The following is a 20,000-nucleotide window of genomic DNA, read 5'->3' on the forward strand; positions in this document are numbered from 1 at the left end:
GGGTTACTGACATTGAGATATAAGTGAGTTTCAAAATTCAGTCAAATGTTCCAGGACATGAATTATAGTTACAAAGGGTTAGGATTCACAGAGAAAGTAAGATCTGAAGACTTTAACCTTACTTATTTTATGTCATGTTTCGCAGGGAAAGTTTAAGAAATGTACCAAAAATCGTGGCGCACGTGTTGAACCATCGATTTTGCTGATCCCTCTTGTTTATGGACGTGTTTTGGTAGCGTGATAGCGGGAGAGAGCTTCAACGTAAGTCTGCGCGTACTGCTACTTTTTAAACGCTATATCCTAAGAACCCTTTCATCCAAATAGCTCGCCATCGTAGGTCTTCACTGTACGGTCGTGGCATCTTCGATTCTGGGCGTTCACTACACACTGAAACACTGAATACATGTCATCTCAAACAGTCCTTCTCAGGACTACAATCACCCCGACGATCGTACTTTACTCAATTATAATGAATACTTTCGGCATTGTCACGAACGCTCTTACGCTTCTTTTGGACAACCTCTCTCGAAACAGCTGTACCTGTTAATATGAGAAAAAACGGGGAAAAGTAACGTGGTAATGTTGAGATGAAAGCAATGTTATCACAGTCCAAAGAATAGACCGGGTCGTGATTAAAATATATTAAGGAACTTACGAATCGACGACGTTTGCACTACGGCGCCGTTGAATTCCATGACATGTCTACTGAGCATGCCTATATGGGAATGTAAAAGTCGACGACGTTGGTGAGGGCGATATGATGGCGAAGTATTAAAATTAAAAGGACGTGAGATTAGTTGTCAAAGTTTCTCTCGATCGATGTTTCAGATGTTTTTGACAGATAATCAAGCTTTAACCCTTATCGTGTTTGAATAAACGTATTCTTCTTCTTCTTCTTCTTCTTATTATTATTATTATCATCATCATCATCATCATCATCATTATTATTATTATTATTATTATTATTATTATTATTATTATTATTCAGTTCATGATGGAGCATTTTTTCCCCAAAGGCCGGCCGGGTTCAAACCATGAACCCGGCTAGGGCACTGGAGGGTTCTCTGTCCTCGTTTTGTATGATTGATAAAACCTTCCGCAGAATATGTGCAGTTCCCAGGGATGTTGTCTTTTGAATTTCCTTGAGGTTGATTTTCCCCCAGTAAGGTTTCAATGATGAGCTTCTCTGAATCTTTTTTTAATAACTCACAGTACACCTACAATAGCTACGACTGTAGGGATTATTTCTAACTTCATCTGCCACGTTCTTGCGATTTCTGTTTCCAGATCATCTGTTATAGATGACTTTTCCGATGGAGGCCACATCAGTAAAACTGCATTTTTTATCCCGCATGTTCTTAACAACAATGTCAGAACGATTAGCAGCTATTTCTTTGTCTGTATGAACGGGCATATCATGCTGGATGGTGACGTCACCTTTTTCCTCCACCGTTCTCTGGACGTGTCCGTACCATTTGCCTGCTGAATGTATTGCGTACTGCTTACAAATCTTCAAGTGTATGCAGGCTGCCACGTTGTGACGTTATTACGATGTATATAGTCTGTTTTTGCTAGCTCTGGGCAGCCCGAAAATAAATGGTCAATAGTAGTTTCTTGTGATTTGTGGTACATGGGGCACTGCGGGTCTGTTCCATCTTTGGTGATGTGATGGTAATATGCTGTGGTCGCAAAGGTTTGGTCTTGTGAGGCAATAATAAATCCAGTAAAGCTATGATCCCCGCAGTTATGAACGCAATCATGTTAGCAATTGCTAGAGAAGTCTGAAAAATTCAGGGCTTCAACAGGTTAAACCCGTGACCTCGCGATACCGGTGCGAATGAACTATGAAGGTTCTTAGGAATGACCAGTTCCCAACATCAGTGGTCTTCATATCTCCGTTGGTTAGAGCGTCGCACCAGTATCGCGGGGTCACGGGTTCAAACCCCGTCGAGGCCCGGAATTTTTCAGGCCTCTTTTCGCAATTGCTAAAATGGTGTTCATAACTGCAAGGATCATAGCTTCACTTGATTTCCTATCCACAGTTCAATATATGATTCATTTCATACACACCATTTCATCGTTAATGATAAATCCCTCGGTTTCATTCCCAAGACCTGCTCCCGTCTGATCATGGAGCTCAGTCGGTAGAGCAGCGGTGATCTCACCCAAATGTCGTGGCTTCAATTCCCACCCAGGTCAGAGTTTTTCTCTGTCCTTGTGTGGGCCCAATTCCATTAGTAGGGCTGACGCTCACATGGTTCATATGGGTAAAAAAAGCACTTCACATTACCCTACAATAGTTAATTATGTTGAAAAACATAACCCTTCCTTGTAAGGATATTTGTATCTCAGTGTCTCAAACTGTAGAATTTCTTGATGACTTCGCAGTTTTATGTGATGATCCATTTCTGGCAGTTGGTTAGGAGTTTCTTGGTTTCGTTCTTGTGAGCTAGGTCATAAAGGTCTTTCTCTAGGGTGCTGTTGAAATCTTCCAGGAAGTTAAACACTATATTGATTTGCATGATCTCGTAGTCAGGGCTAGGGTAAAGCTTGCGTCACCACAGTAAAGTAACACAGAAAGCCGCGAAAATCTCAAAGAAATATTTCTTTTTTAACTACCTTTTTTCATTTATTTTATGGCCGTTTTATACTAGAGGACGTCTAAGTCGTCTCAGACGTCTTAGACGACTAGTATACACTGACAGGAAATAAGGTGGACACATTAAACGTCAGACGAATTGAACGTCTCAAGTTAAGTGCGTCGAAACAACGCACTTAACAGACGTCTTAGTCGTCTCAGACGTCTAAGCCGTCTAGTATAAAGAGACGCACTCAACTGGGACGCACTTAGCAATGAAGGGCACGCGGTTTTTCCCAGTTTCTTTTTAAGAAAATCATGAATTTGATTTCTAGCCGTCGAAGTTAAATACTTCCCGTATTTATAATAGTCGCACTTGCAGCCAGACGTTTAGTGCGACTGGTCGTCTTAGACGTCCTCTAGTTTAAACACGGCCAATTTGTTCGTGTATTCATGAATCATGTCACCAGGGTTCCACTAATGGTAGCTTCCCCATCTCCCTCGTATGTCAAGTGTAAAATCACTTGAACTTTGCTCTAACTCAGGGGCAAACCCTGGAAACGTCATAGGGTTATGTGAAGTGCTACTGAGTTTTCTACCCATATGAACCATGCGAGCGTTAGCCCTGCTAATGGAAATGGGCCCACACAAGGACAGAGAAAAACTCTGACCAGTTTGGGAATTGAACCCACGACCTTCCGGTTAGATCACCGCTGCTCCATCGATTGAGTTGCAAGGTCAGGCGAGAGCAGGTTGTGGGAAAAGAAACGTAACGCTTCCTTGTACTTCTACACATTCATTGCCGTGACATTGACATCTTAAATTCCCACGACCTGCTCCCGTCTGACCATGGAGCTCAGTCTGTGGAGCAGCGGTGATCAAACCCGACGGTCGTGGGTTCAATTCCCACCCTGGTCAGAGTTTTTCTCTGTCCTTGTGTGGGCCCGTTTCCATTAGTAGAGCTAACGCTCACATGGTTCATATGGGTAGAAAACTAGCACTTCACATTACCCTCTAAGTCTGTTGAAATATAAGTGCTACCCGGCCATCGCTTGCAAAAACGTAACCCATCCTTGTAGATCTTCCTTGTACTGTACTAACATAAATGCACCAATCAGGGACTCTTTTCATTGTCCTTCACGAAAACCAATGAGAAAACATTTTTGTTTCAGCATAAACTGTTCTCTATAACGCGTGATGCCAAGTACCGTCCAGCTCAAGGCCAGAGAAAGGAAAATGAGAGTAGAGTAAGCTCAATTCTTCAATTGAAACGGTAGGGGCATGAAATGAATGTTTTTGAGAATTTTCAACGGTTGCTCACGGTGTCGTTGCAGAATTTCTTTGAGGTTGCGTACAAATGTAAGTGAGGGATTTGGGTAATGCCATGTCTTCTTGGGAGTCCTTGGCTTGCTTTTAGCTAACTTAAAAGAAATGTGTAGGGATATCACTGTTAAAAGCTCCTATTATAGGAGCTTTTATAATAGGAGCTTTTAACTGTGATATCCCTACATATTTCTTTGAAGTTAGCTGCTCAGACTCGTTCTTCAGAGAACGCCGCGGAAGCCATGGTATATAGTTACTCCAAAGGATAATTTTTGTTCAATTTTCAATGAATGTTTCTGTGGTTTAAGCGATTACGATATGTTTGTTTCAGTCATTACGAACCGTATCTCTGTTTATATTCGAGTTTCCATGCATTCCCTTGTCTTTAGAAAGAGTTTTACCTTGCCATATTGAAATGAATCAACTACTTAAAATAATTCGCGTTTTGGCACTAAAGCGTGCACTGAAGATAATCGCCATAACTTCCAGACAGTAATGTACCTAAAACAAACTTTAGAGTAACTGCTGAATACCCTTATTTGTAACAAACAAATCGTAATCGCTTTAAGCACTAAAGCATTCAAAATCAAGCAATAACCGTAAATTTTGGCAACCTTTGGTATGTTGAAATCAGTTCTTCTGCCAGGGGACTCCAGTTATTTAGCTAAATGGTTTTTCCAACGCTCCCTCATTGGGCCTTTTCAGATGAAAGAATGTCCCCACCCTCTAATTACTGAAATAGAATTTTTTCACAAAGTACCCCACATTGACAAGTAGAACCATAAACCATCCGGCTTCAGGCATATTGAAATCTAAATGTCTAACTCCCAAGAGGTTGTTAAAATGTGCATTTTAAATGTCATTAAGTATAAGTCAGTTGAATTAAATGCAGCACAAAGCTTTTGTGAGACTTTTTTTTAGCCAGTCAGAAAGAAAAATTCAAGAATTCATGCGCCTGAGAGCCTATCAAAACATTGATAAAGCATCATGTGCATGAACTTAAAATCCTATAAAACACTCCTCAATAGAGTTCCTTTTATAAAGAATTGTAATGAGGCCCAGCTTGTTTTTATTGTATCCTAGTATCTTCCCCCTCACATTTTGAATCTTTGCTTGGACTCCCAAGAGACACACTTTTTGTGGAATCGTTCACATCAATTGTTTTATCAGGTCTAAGGGATAATTGAAGAGTACTTAATGAACACTAACAGGAAAATAAATAAAAAAAGCCCATTCATATTTCCTAATCTTCTTTCTTACCAAGAAAAAATAGAGAAACAAAATATTCGTACTTTTCAGATGATTAAATTGATCGCCCCAGGCACACGAAAATGGGATAACTGACATAGCATTTTTACCGGAAGTTCAAGCCATTGACCCCAGAGCTGCATCACTGAAAATTGTATACTGTTATTATAGGCATGTCGCCCCAAAATGCAGAGAAAAGCCATTGCCTCTTTTTACATTCAGACAGATATGAATGGTTGTTGCCAAAAATTGCCACTTTTGGGCATCATATGACTGGGCCGATACCTAAGGTGGTGCTTTTCGACAAACTGCTTGTTTGCAGTATAATTTGATACTTCTGCTACAGCTTGACCTGACATTTAAAGGCATTGGCAAACATTTGAAACACAAAGTTAATTTGTGCTACTCAAGGGGTAAAAGGGTGTTGACAAGTATAGAGTTGTATTAAACTCCCATTTTTTCTATGTATTGAGATGATTGCTTCGCATCTGTGGTTTGTTTAGAAGCTTGCCTGATTTAACACTGATTATCTTACAATTAATTAAAATTATCTTGGAAACAAATATCAAATGTTCATGTCACTCTAAGGAAGTGCAATATTATTATTTCAAATGTCAAGGGTGCAGGCACAAAGTGATCAACAATTCCATTGGAAATAATATTAGATTTCATCTCTTTTAAGCAAAAATCTCTGTTGATCATTGTGATTGTTTGTGGTTTGTCTCATTAACATTTTGAACATTTTAATTTCCATGGTGAAAGCTACATGAACAGGATATGCTCATCTAAATTTTAAAAATTTAAAACAAGTGTTTAAAATTAGATGATCTCTGCAATTCTCAAGATTTTTGGTTTGGGTATTCAGCAAAATATAATCCTTAATTAAAAACTCAAGTACTAACAAGCCCTTTGTTTGTAGAATTTCAAATGAAATATTACCTGTTATATCGCACTCATTTTTCAGAGATGGCTAATCATGCAGTGAATTCATTTTGAATATTCAATCGTGATTCTTGGCTGATAATAAGTTTATGTAAATGATTCATTAAAATACACATGCGGGTCATTCCACAGTATTTTGTATGTTGCAGAGAGGACATTTTAGAATCATTTTAGCCTCCAACTTTGCAGTTATTTATTATACCCAAATTGTTTTTATGTCATGTTGAAGTTCACTATAAAATTGATGCATTACACTGTTTTGATTCAGTCTGAAAAAAATCTGAGATTGACAGCAACAAAGACAATGCTGTTGTGGAGAGGACATCAGAAAATTTCCATTTTTCAGCACACAATATTTATGTTCAAATCCCTCTGAATTGACTGGTCATTCTGGAATCTTAGTCATCTTGTTTACTGCCCTAGTGTATGTTGTTAAAGTATGAGGATTAAAATGAGGAAACACATGACTCTTTATTGGTAGAAATTTTAAAATGTTCAAAGAGGGTCTGTTGCGGAAAGGACATTGCGGAGAGGACAATTTTTTCCATATCCACGAAAAGGCTAAGAACAAAAAATTAAAGTGGTCTTTAATTTTCACAATCTTGATGGAAGGCTTTAAAATAGGCCATTTCAAGATTTGCTCATTAAAAAAGTGAAATCAACTACCATCAAACTCAACACTCAATGTCTTGAGACTTTTATAATATCCGTACACAAAATGTGCATGTATAGTAACATGGCCTCTTGGGCAACAAGCTGAGAACTGTAGACTGGCTTTTTAAACACGAGTTTCATTGACAACCAAAATGTCAAAATGCACTTGTAAGTACTGTAAACAAATGCTATTATGTATAATAACATGGTCTCTTGGGTAACAAGCTGAAAACTATAGACTGACTTTTCAAACACAAGTTTCCTTGACAGCCAAAATGTCAAATACACAAGTACTGTAAACAAAGCAGCAACCAAACTTTAGGTACAAAATTTAGAAAACATTTACTCAAGAACTGCTGTTGGTTGTGTCTTGGCAAGAACTTCAAAACATTTGCTTTTTAGCTGTCAAAAATACTTTTTCAACTTCCTGATGCTCTGTAATTACAAAAGGCCTATTTCCCTCCAGATGCACTGGCCCATAAAAAATGCAAGGAACATGTACTTCATGAATGTCATCTCTTCTGGGCCAATCATGTTTCTTACGACCGGCACTGTGCAAAAACTTGAACTTGATGAAGCCATTTGATTTGGCTTCTAGAACTCTACCAAAGTAATAATTGTTGATGTAGTCAACAGCATAATACTCGTTGGGTTTAATTGGCTCAGCTGAGATGGGATTCAGCTTCTTCTCATGAAGCTCAAGGATCATGCTTTTCCTGAAGTCAGGAATATCAAACTGCTTTATCATCGATCCTTTGCTAACCAGGCATCTTGCATACTGAGAAACAAAAACACCGCAATCATAGCCATTTCCAATTTTGACCTTCTTGCACAATTTTTGGGCAGTTCTTCTGGATTTGTGACCACTGTGTTGTTTTGAAGGATTGACCGCCACACTGCCCTTTGAACTTCTCCTAGTCCATCGACTGGACCTTTGCCACGAGCAGTTTCAAAGAAACTCCAGGTGGCTTTGCAATTGAAGTCTTCCTCATGGTAGAGTCAACTTGAAAGGTTGTATCGATTCTTGAATTGTGATCCTGCTCCATCACTCTAGTAATGCACCACCCTAACAGGAGTTACTTCTTTCACTCGGTGTACTGGCTTACCAAGTCTTTGAGGGCTTATAAACAGACTTGTAGAGGCAACAAACTTATTCTGGCTACCTGACTTTTTTGCTTTCTCACTTTTTTTACGTTTTCTCTCCTTTTTCTTCCTTAACTGATCCTTTTCTTTTAACTTTTCTCTCTCCTCCACAAACAACTTGGCCATTTTTTTATGATACTGCTTCTTCTTTTGTTCTCTATCCTTTTTTCAGTAAATCTCTTGCTTTTCTGGATCTTTTTTCAACTCTTTTCTAAACTTTATACTTCTTTTAGTATTTGGACTCATTGCTGAAAACTTGAAAGTGCTTTCATCTGTGATAAACAGGTCAAGTTCCTGAAGCTCATGGCAATGGGGATTTCTCAGAATACAGTTCCACCTCACTACACATGCTTAGTTGCAAAACATCTTGTAGGAGCATTTTATGAACAGAGAATGAATAAACCACTTTGATAGGGCTTTAATGAGCAATAGTAAAACTTATCACAGCAGTGAGACTTATTGAAGCATAAAAAAAGAATTGAGTTTCATCAACAGATTAAACTTTGAGAATATCATGTCCTCTCCGCAACAGAATTGTCTTCTCAGCAACAAAAAACAACTTGGTACATTTAAACATATATTTAATAGTTTGTCATAATTTTGATACAATTTAATTTACCCATTGCCATAAATCAGAAGTTCACAAATCTGCAGAGAGGACATTTGTCAGACAAACTGCAGCTTACAAAGGATTATGGGGTAAAAGTCAGGCTGAAATTGCCAGTGCAGAATATCTTCAATAACTTTTGCTGGTGTTCTGAGCTGTTTTTTAACCTGGCACAATAGCATACAAATCCCTTGCCCAGCAAGTACTAGGCTTTATTAAGGGTTTCTTTTACACAGAGTAAAATCTGTTAGTCTCACTCTCAGGAAAGAATGGAGTTATGACATGGAAGAAAATCCGTTAATTAAGAAAGAAACTGAGGTCTTACAAACCAGGTCGCTCTGTGGTCTGATTTAACTTTTAACAGAAAACAACAGAACAGCAAGATGTAGGAAACTGACTTTGTTAAGCAATGGATAAAAAGTAATTGTTACAGTAATGACTGGGTGAAGGTGTTGGCGATTACTGACCACATTTTCATCCTCAGGTCATTGGTTTAAAGTTTACCTTAGTTAAGCAACCACAGTGTTTCCATTGACAAGGAACCTCGTTTCACTCTCTCCCCACCCATGGAAGGAAGGGCAACCTTTCAATGGACAACCTTCCTGTCCAGGAGGGGGGAGGGGATAGTTTGGTACTATACCTCTGTGGCTTGAGAGCTACATGTACAGTACTTATAAATAACTTCTTAGCATGACGCAGTACTCAGTGACCATTTTTGTGTCTACATTGCTTAGCAACATATCGCTACATATGTTACTGAAAGATGGCTGGCTGGTTGACTGTCTTGGCATTATGTGGGACACAATTTATGATGTCAGAGTAAGTTGTGACTGAGTCAGAGATTACTTGTTGAGAAAATATTTTAAGATGTACTGGAAAAGTGTCTTCCTTTGATTTCTTGCCACTTTTGTTGAGGTGAGTACACATGCTTTGGTTAAAAATTTTCACTGAAACTTTGTTGATAAGTGTTTCTTTATAATTTGAAGGCTGTCGCTTGTTAAATACCGTTAATGTGACCTTTCTTGTGTACCATTGACAGATGTGTGATGCAATGGATATGTTATAGATGGTGTTTTAATGCCCTTCATATTTTTTTTCTTTTAGGACCAGTCTCATCGTAAAGATTTCTGAGTTCACTTCTGTTAGTTTTGATTGCACAGGGACTGATGTGTTCATGCTGATCAGCATTTCGATCAGATTATCTTTGTGTGTAACACAATTCAAAATATTCTTGGTTTGCATCCACATGATGAGACAACTATGTTGATTTACAAAGCAATAGAAAATGGCCCCACAAGTTTTGCATAATAATAGAGTCGATTTCCTGAAAAACATCTTTCTGCATTGTTCTGTACACCAACATAGCGGGGCCGTGACGTCAGAGGCAAAGCATCGATACAAAGAGCCTTTTATGGCCCAATTTTGTTTCTAGCATGTTCATATAATTTATAGAAAATATATGTAACCTTTCTTGGCCATTTACTCTTAATAATAATTATTGTTTTAGAAATAAATTAAAATAACTTAAATATAATGCATTAACTTGTTGTCTTTGTCGTCCATTTCACCATGCTTAAAATGTTAAAATGCGTACAATTCGCTGCCTCCTCGTGAAAAATCTCTAGTCACTAATCTGGTGAATACTACATTGGGGGCCTGCTGCACCTCAGGGGAGGGGAAGAGAAAGGAAACACGGGGGTAGTTTAATACAATGAATATGACATTGAACATGGTGTTTTGATTTCTTAATTAATTTTGTTCATTTAACATTTCAACATTGTGGGTGACACATGTATAAAACAGACTGTGCACCTACTTTAAATTGTACAAAGATAAGAAAGGTCATGTGGATTACTTATTGTATAATCTAAGTATTATTGTGACTACTTAACATTAACTTCTTGCCCAGGCTCTTTCCCCTGCTGCTTAGTGGCTGAGGGAAGAGTTAGAGTACAAGGTTCGTTGCCTCTACTTATGCAACATAGACTCGTGTGCACAACTGCGTGCCTACTTTTATTATTTTATACATGTGCTGTGTCTTTACATGTGTTGAATTTTTGATTTTGTCTTAAATGGTTTTTGCAGGCATCACTGAAGTGTATGGTTAAGATGCAAGTTGTGAGATTTGAACAGTACTGGTTTTACCAATCAACTTGATGACCTGGACACCTACTTGTACTGTTGAGCTGACTATTACACACAATACCATAATATTCTACAGGTGAGTGTTTTTTTGGCACTGATTGTTGTCAAAGAGAGGCCTTAATTACAGTGATACTCGGATGCCAGAAGACACTGTATGCACACTTGTCTACTGACAACCTCACAATGACCATTGTTCTTATAAATGTCTGCACCTGGTAACTTACATAATTTATGATATTGGCCAAAAATGTACAAATAACTAGAGGAGAATCAGAGCACTTTATCGATTAGCAAGATAATTATGTGCCAGGGAGATTGTTCATTAATTATTATTTTTTATCTGCAAGGTGTGGATGCAATGCATCATTCTCTCGAGTGTTGTGCTCATTAACCCATTGACCCCTCTGGCACTTTAGGACACCCCGAGTTGACAAGTAAAATCGTCTGGGATCTCTTTCCCAGGAGTCAACTAATAATTATGTAGATTTAGCCAAGCCTGAAAGCGGAGCTCCTGTGTTGTTTTGATCCAATCAGAAACCAGTACCTGGTCAACGGTCAAATTAAGAAAAAAAAAAAGAAAGCAGATGACCTCGATAAACTTTAAACTTGAGCCTGCGATATGGTCGAATGATACTAGTCAGCAGATAACTTGTTTTGACAGGTGTCAATTAACTGTAACACGGATATCCAATATCAAAGATGTTCCCGCCTAAAAATCATCAGTTGCACCACAGAGAGGTGGACGTATGGACAGTCGTACAGTCGTACGGTGACCAAAAGCAAATTTCCTCGCATAGAATAGTTACCATAATATTTTCTTAATATGACTGGTCATGTAATTTTCTCATCTTCTTGAGCATTGTTCAATGATAGTGACATGCAGTGCATGTTAATAATTAAGATGTCGTAAGAGGAATTATTTAGCCTGAAATGTAAGTAATACACAATTTTTAAGGTGTTTCCGTGGTTTTTCATTGTGCAACCCCACTTTGCATAATTTCTTGTGTCATTGGCGCTCGCATTAGCTCGCGCACATTGATAAAATGCCGGATTTTCAGTGACGCTAAGCTTAATCTGTCAAGAAATGGCTATTTCCTCCTGATCGAACATGGTGGCCCCCCTATATAACGGTGTTCTGTACTTGTAATGGGTACATGGAAAACATATGTTAAGGAGAAAAAACGTTGGATAGTAGGAGTTGTAGTATTTATATATAACTGAAGTGAAGCTGCCTTTGGAGCCAGCCACTGAGTGTGAGGTGATGATGTAGCGGTGCAATTTGCTTACATTTCTTTGCAAGATTGAGCAATTTGAAATTACTTCACCGAAGGATTTCAGCCCAGACAAACAAGTATGCTCAAGTTTTCAGTAATATTCATTAGCTTTTGCTAATGAAAACAATTTTTCCGGTTGATCAAGTTTCGAATGCTTCTCGCATACTTTGGTAAAAGACACTTAGAATAGGTCAGGCAGCGCGAAAACAAGCACAGTGACCCCATCTGTTTTTGCATTTATTTAATGTCCGGTTGATGAATATAAATGGTCCCTAGTTTGACAAAGATCTGGATAGTGCGTCATTTTCAAGGGAATTACCTGAATTGTTTACATGTATATTATGCAAGTCCTCTTAAAAGAGTTATTTGCCTTTATGATCCTCCAAGATGTTTTCTTTCAATTTTATTAGCAATAACACTTGCACTACACAATATAAATATTTTTAAATCAATACTGCCTGCAATACTACTTACATGAAAATGATATACTTTACTCATGTAACACTGAAAAAGACTACCAGACGAGTAATTACTAAATAAAGTTTTAAAAACACAAAGTGTTTACATGTAATAAGAAGCTTTCTTTTTTTGTATATATAAAATTATTGTTCTCCTGATTTTGATCTGCATTTTTGGAAACATAGCTTGTCGTGAACTAAACATATTCATTCACCAAACTTGTTTTTATGCTTATTCTTGGAGTTGACGAACAGTTAGTATTTGAATTTTCCCTATAATAATGACATGGCTAAGTGCTAAACAATAGCGAGAAAAGCGAAATGTAAACTTCAAAGGTTGACTTTGATTCCACCGTGGAAGCAATGCTGGTCTTGAAATTTTGGCCAGAAAGATTTAACTTATGTATGTACATTCAATAAATAGGTGTGAGAGAGTGTGATTGTCAGAAGGGAAAAAAAGGGAAGTTTCTTTATTTTATATAATAAGCAATTGCTAGGTATGATGTGATGGATTATCTTATATTGGAACATCGTCAGTTTAGTTTCTCTTGTTACTGTACATTGAAGGGCATTTTGTTAACCTTGTTCTACAAGTTTCTTTTCTACTGTAGGGGTTGGTAGCTTTTCTAAAGATAAAAGCTTTTCGTGCAAGTCTTTGCATGTCAGCGAATCAGTAATTGAATTGCTTGGTGCAGAGCATTGTTGTTCGTTTGAATTGAAATATTTCTTCCTAGAAGATGGAACAACAGAAATACACGTAATGCTATGGTATTGTACCTTATTATCACTTATTTTCGCGATTTTCGCAAGTCAAAAAAATTCGCGAAATTAAAGTCCCGCGAAAAAAAGTTGCGAAATTTATAGACCTTTATAAAATCCTTTATTAAAGCTTTCCGTTTGCTAGGAGTTTACATTCAAGTAAGACGGCTCAAATTTCAGTTCAACGCATGCCCTTATTCCTCATCATCTGACTAATCTTGCTGAATTAGTTCCTGTAACACTTCCTCAGTACAAGAGAAAAAAGCGAATTATTCGAGAAATCTCCCTTGGCAAATGACCAATGGTGCAGTAGGCGAGCCGTCCAGGTAGTCGCTTCATCGTGGCTATAGCATAGCGATCAAAAGAATTTTTTCTTTCGTGGCAGCACCTCAAAACCTCACCAACAATAGGGCTCCCATTGGCAAAGGCATTATTGCTCCTAAAGTGATCTGTATTCCCTGAAAAGTGGCTATGTGGTAGAGGAAGATAATTATCTAACGATCTAGAAATCCCTCAAGCAGCCAGAACAGATGTTTCAGAGGCAGTTGTGTTTCCTTTGGAAGCCTTTTGAGAAAGCAGCTACTTTATTAATTATTAACAGAAACCCATAAGGGTTGAAACACGTAACGGCCCCTTGTGTGCTGGGACACAAGCTTCGGAATATTCAATTTGCTAAGTACCATATTTGGAACAACAAGAGCGAGAGGTTTCCAAATATGGTACTTAGCACTGAAACATTCAACCAATCAGTTCACACTGAATATTCGGAAGCTGTGAACGCGCGTTACATGTTTCAACCCTTAAGGGTTTCTGTTATTAATTAATTAAGAACTCTTTTTCAACAGACCTTTTAGGGCAAGGTGTCATTTTTGCTCCATGCAACCCTCCTGGAAGCAAGCACTGGTTCCTTGTTTCAGCGTTTCCCCAGGGAAAGTTAATAGCAGCCCTTGAAAGCATAGCAAGAGATTTTGTAAAGTTACAGTGCCCCTGTGACCAAAAAATCAATTCATATTTTTGTTTGGATTTCAAAACTATGTTAACAAAACACTAAGTGACCCACGTTTTAAGCCTTGATTTCAAAGACACCTCTTTATTTTAACTGTAATTTTCCTATTAAATGGTCCGCCATTACTAACATTATGTTCTTGAGAGAGCTGGATCGAGGAGAAAATGACGTCAAAGGCTCACTAGTTTAAGAATGCAATTCGTGTGTACGCCGCAGAATTAATATGCAGCACGGGCGTTTTGGGCTTTCAGACTTTTAAACTCACGTATTGCATATATAATAAGCTGCGTTCACACGCTGAAATTTTAAGCTAGTGAGCCTCTGACGTCACTTTTCCCTGGATCCAACCGTCTGAGTCCAATCGGTCAGTTTTGAACGTGAGTAATGGCGGACCGTGAAATCGAAAACTTACACTCAAAGTAAACGGCCTTTGGATAAAAAACTAAGCTCAAAATTTTGCCAGTCAGGTGTTAAGCAAACACACTTTCAAAATCTGAAAGAAAAAAGGAAGTGGTTTGTTTTTTTAATCACAGGGGCACTTTAAGAAGTTGTAAACACAGAGTACTAAAGGCGTTCGATTCCGTCCCTGGTATCCAACTCGAAAAAGTTACCAGAAAATTTGCCGTTTGGTTTCAGTGTTCTACATAACACCACAGTTAAAATATTAACGAGAACTCGACGAAGAGGTAAATCAGCGACTAAATTTTGCTGTATGGCGATGTTTATTTCAAGCTTCTTACTTATGCAAATTTTTGACAGAGAATATTAAATTACAAAAGCACATTCCGCTTAAAGGTCGTTAAAAAGCTTTATTTTTGGCCGTTCATTTGGACGAAAAATGTCGCAAAAACCTTATCCAGCGTAAAATTTATTGAAACAAACAAAATATTTGCTATTAGAGGAGAAAAAACCCTTCCTTCTTAAATGCGTGCGTGCAAACAAGAAACAACAGCAATTAAATAAATTTCAGTCTCGCATTTCAGGATCTTAAAACACTTTTCGATAAAACCTTGACCGTGAATAATGAAGCACAAAAGAGACAACAAGCTCTCCAATTTTTTGTTTTTTACCTGAAGACTGTGCAGAGTTGCGTACAAAATATATGTAAATTGCCAGACAACTGAGATACAACTTCAGTAAACAATGTGATGCATTCAAGGCGTTCGATTCCTTTTAAACCCATACAGAATTTGCCATTTGGTTTCAGTCTTGACATAACACCACAGTTCGCCAAATAACATTGGAAAAAAAGCTCGCTTTGTGATAACATCCGACGGCGAAAGATGCAATTGTTGTCGAAGACCATTACTCGTAGCTTAGAAGATTCCAGAGTATATATTTTTCACTGCCTGTCTTGTTTATCCAATTGACTTTCCATTATTGTGCTCCATAAGGGTATATTTTGTTTAAAGATCCATTAAAACGCCATTCGCGTGACAATGACTTTCGACGCCATTGCAGGTGAAGATAAATATTCTGTGTCCACCGGACAAAATCTACCCATTTCTACTACCCCGTGAAACCGACCAAACAGACCTCCAGAAGACTCTACGCACAAAGACACTACTTAGCAGGGGAGGGATAGGGAAAACTTTTTCCGACACGGAAAAGAAAGAAAGAAGAAAAAAATAATAACACGGACAAATGAAACGCAGATTCCGACTGGGTTTGGCAACCCAGTACTAATACCTTTCGTTAGAACAAAAGGCACTTGGCTCACACGTTCACACCTTCAATTATTTTGTAATGGCCTGTCCCATTTTGAGGTCTTTTAGTTTTTTAAGCTTTGGTAATAAATTCAGTTTAAAGGTAACGAAACACGCTCTTGAGAAAAATTCACTCGTTTCTTCTTTAAATAAATAGTCTGCAAAAAACTGCAACTGCAAATTGCTCTGACGGACGTTTTCCAGCATGTCTTGCAGTTGCACTAAGCAAACGGTTATTGCACACACTAAGAAAGGACTGGAGGTGTTCTTTCCGCTTCATAATTCCTCTTATTGTTAGTCTAATCTGATGCCAGGTCAAAACGTTGTTTAGCTTTACGTTTGCACCAAAAAGTACCGTAAAAGCCAGGAGTTAACAGAAAAAGACAAGCCAAAGGCAGAAGAAGGAAAAAAATAACATAGTTTTTATATATAGCCCTGAATCGAATTCTCATCGAAAGATTAATGACAGTCGATCGTAAAAACACGAAGATTTCTGCAGTCTCTGACTTTTATGATGTTTTGTCAAAAGGAAGAATTTGATCACGGGCTAGGCAACCGTAAAGGTGCACGTGATCACCTTGTGTCAACTGAAGGAACTAGGGAAAAGAATGTTAATCGCTCGTCGTTTTCACAGTAAAACAACGTCTTTGGTTTTTTAATTTGTTGCAATATTTAACAGAATATTTACATTTCATCTGTCGGGTCAGGAAGCCTTCTCTGTCGGGTTCCTGAGAATCGTATCTATTTTGACTTCAGGGTGAACTATTTACACAATCGCGAGGTTGAGCGGCCATGTAATTAAAAATCTGAACATCTATGAGATACAAACACAGACTTGCGAATTATCGCAAATCACAATGCTAACAAGCACAAAAGCAGAAGAAATGGTTAAATAATTATGAAGTTTGTTACTATCTTAATGTTTTTGTATGAGAGTAAATGGATATATTGTCACGCAAATGATGTAATTTCATGACACTCAAAAGTCGCAAAAAGCGTGAGTTTCATGTAAACAATCTTCGCACTAGCATCATTTGTCAGAGAGAAAAAATTCCGGTCTCCTAGCGTATCACATTTCAACGCACGTGTACAAATTTGTTAACTCATTTTCACCGCGTCGCGATTCCCGCGAAATTTTTCTTCTTTCAAATGTTAACACAAATATTATTTCTCGTCAAGCGTTGGATCTTTTTTGTTCAAATAACCGCTAAAAATAAAGATTTTTTAACGATCTATCCGTAGATATTTTTTCATAATTTAATATTCTCTGTCAAAAATTTGCACAACAATCAAAACAAAAATAGCAACCCACGCAACAAATTTAGTTGCATTATTCTCATGCTTAAGAGAAATCTTTCTCAATTCGTTAGCAATCATCCTTTCAAATTTCAGAGAAATCGACCAAGTGGATGTTATGCATAACCGGGCGATCAAGTTGCGCGTGTAACCCGTTATAAGTATTTTTTCACAAAATGTTTCCGAATCGTTGAGTATCACCACAGAAGACAAGAATATCATTCTAAAAGTTTATTCTACGCAAAAAGTAGGTCTGGAGGTAATTTTGAGAGTGGAAGTCAAGTTAACGGCAGACGATAAATACAAACTCACGAGGCACACAACAGAAAGACGATAACCTCATTATGACAGGAAAATGCTTTACTGTTGCCATAAAAACTATCCAGTTAACCTTGCATATTACACAACATGATGAATTCATAAAGGTCACCTTTTCCAGCGAAATATGTTTTGAAACAAACAACATGTTTGCTATTAGAGGCAAAAACCCCTTCCTATTTCATTACATGCGTGAAGACAAGAAACTCAGTCGTGTCAAATTACCCTAAACAAGCTGCCAACACACTCCGTGTCAAAAGCGCAACCAAATAAATTTCCCACCAGTGTTCAGCATCAAACCCTTTACTGAAAAACCCTTTACTTGAATTATCAAGCAAAAAAATGGGCAAGAAGCTTTCTTTCAAATAATTTTTGACTAACAAGAATTAGTGATTTTCCAATTGTTACCGGAAGACTGTGCAGAATTGAGTACAAATAACTTATAAATAAGCCAGACAACAGAGATCACAGATCCAAGTTGTTCAATTCCTTCTCTGTCTTTGTTAAACCATTAGTTACTAGATAATTTTCCATTTGATTGCAGTGTTGTACAAAACACCACGCTTGTACAATATTAGAGCTACAGCTCACTTTGATTACGGCTCGACGGGCGAAAGATTGTTGTCGAAGTCCATCACTCGTCGCTTTTAAGATTCCAGATATTTATTTTTCATCGCCTGCCTTGTCGAACGCACTCCCTAATCAGCGATTACTCCTAGTTACTAACTTATATTATACCTCTTCATTACATGTACCTGTATGAGTTTGTGTAAGTAAGTAAAGTATATTGGTTGTACGTGAGCATCAATTAACCGTCTATCTGTCATAATTCTAACTCAACTAATGAGCTAACAACTATTTGATGTAATAGAATAAAATTTATTCATGTCACTAAAATAATTATTGTTTTAATTAAAGTTATAATCAATTGAGATACCTTCTATTTCAAAGCAGGTGTCTCAATTGACTAATATAATTATTAACGAAAAAAGATAATAAATAAGTTTAAAGTTCAGTTTTCCAGCGTGAGAAACCCAGTAAAGCGTTATGTTGGTCATACTTCAGAAGGTCAATAATAAATGAATAAGCTATTCGAAAGAGACCTTGAGCTGCCTTTAAAAACTGTCATCCTTGCACGTGGCGATTTGGTGGTGGCGAGTCTTCCTGGTGGCGAAGCGTAATTTGCATTTCGATCGATCAGTTGGCGCATTTCCCGGTTTTCAAAACTTCTCGAAACCCCGCACTATAAAAGCTTCGTTCTCTCTTAGTGATTCCAACATTCATACGCTCTTCAGCGATTTGTGAGAGAAATCTCAAGTAAACCACCCACTGTTGAATGGTTTGTGACTTAATTTTTTTTTACAGGTGCGACCTGCCAACCGCAAGCACTTCACGTGGCACAAATAAATTCGAAATGAAACTGTTGAATATTTTGTCGATAGACACCATGCCACACTATTGCTCTGCCGGTGAGTGCTATAATAGCTCTGACTAGAGTCACCAAAGCAATACGAGATGAGCCTTGGTGGCGAGTCTGCTGGTGGCGATTTGGTGGTGGCGAGATGACTCTTGGTGGTGAGTTTGCTGGTGGCGAGGTGACCATAAACCGATCGAGCGGATGTATACGCAAGGCGAGTCTTCCATTTATAAAAATTAACACAGCTTCCACTAAGTAATGTCTTTTTAAAGACTTTTTACAACTGACGTAAGGCAAAGTACTTCAAAGAACTGAAATCGCTACAATCATTTGTTATGTAGAAAACCCAATAGCTAAAATTAAGGTGATGAAACTAATTTCAAACAAGTAACAATATTCACAAACGACTTAATGATTTAGGACAACTGATGTAAGACAAAGCACATTAAGTCGCTACTATAATTTGTTATATAGAAAACCTAATAGCTAAAACGCGACGAAGCTAATTTCAAATAAATAACAATTTTCATGTTACATTGCAATTGACGTAAGGCAATAAACTTTAAGAAACTAAAAATCGCTACAGTAATTTAAAAAGGTAGACCAACAGGAAGGAGGCCACATGGTGCTGAAAACCCATGTATCTGCCACATACTGGACAAGCTGTTGGAGAAGAGGCGTCGTTGTCTGGACTCTGAACCGTTGGAAGATAAGTACGATGTTCGTCTCTGGCAGGAAATAGCGTGACACTGGCCCGTCAAATAACTAACCAATGTTTGGTTGACTTACGATTGCATGTTCTGTGTATGTTGTGACTATTTTAAGTGGTTAACCTTGCGTTGGTATTTGGGCACTTCATGCTACTCACCTCACGGTAGTCTCGTTTTTTCTTGCCGGACATTAGCACAAACAAGAGGGAAACTTGTTTCGCTAGGTCACCGCTTTTGACAAACGCATTGATGGAAAACAGTTGGGTGAAAGGATAGCGACAGAGCTCGAAGGTGCCGTCGACGTACCAAGTCTTGGCTCGGCATAGATGATCCAGCTGCAAATTGAACGTGGCGGGAATTGTAAAAAGCTTATGACAAGAAAGGTTTAACATGCATGCTACACGTTCTAATAATGA

The 20,000-nt window shown here is 38.0% G+C and overlaps 1 protein-coding gene across 6 annotated transcripts in view; it reads left to right on the forward strand.

The window, feature by feature from the left end:
* The window catches only part of LOC137970149 (uncharacterized), an 85,836-nt gene that overhangs the window by 11,961 nt on the left and 53,875 nt on the right, over positions 1 to 20,000 (forward strand). For 3 of the 6 annotated variants that reach the window (XM_068816646.1, XM_068816651.1, XM_068816649.1), the window contains exons 2-4: positions 3,751 to 3,851; positions 10,581 to 10,716; positions 18,823 to 19,088. The gene's annotated coding sequence lies outside the window, so the exon portion shown is untranslated. Of the gene's footprint in view, positions 1 to 145; positions 262 to 3,750; positions 3,852 to 10,580; positions 10,717 to 18,822; positions 19,089 to 19,157 lie in introns of those variants that run through there. The other 3 variants (XM_068816647.1, XM_068816648.1, XM_068816650.1) reach the window with 3 other exon arrangements.

This window comes from Montipora foliosa, chromosome 9 (assembly GCF_036669935.1).
Source record: "Montipora foliosa isolate CH-2021 chromosome 9, ASM3666993v2, whole genome shotgun sequence".
NCBI classification, from domain to species: domain Eukaryota; kingdom Metazoa; phylum Cnidaria; class Anthozoa; order Scleractinia; family Acroporidae; genus Montipora; species Montipora foliosa.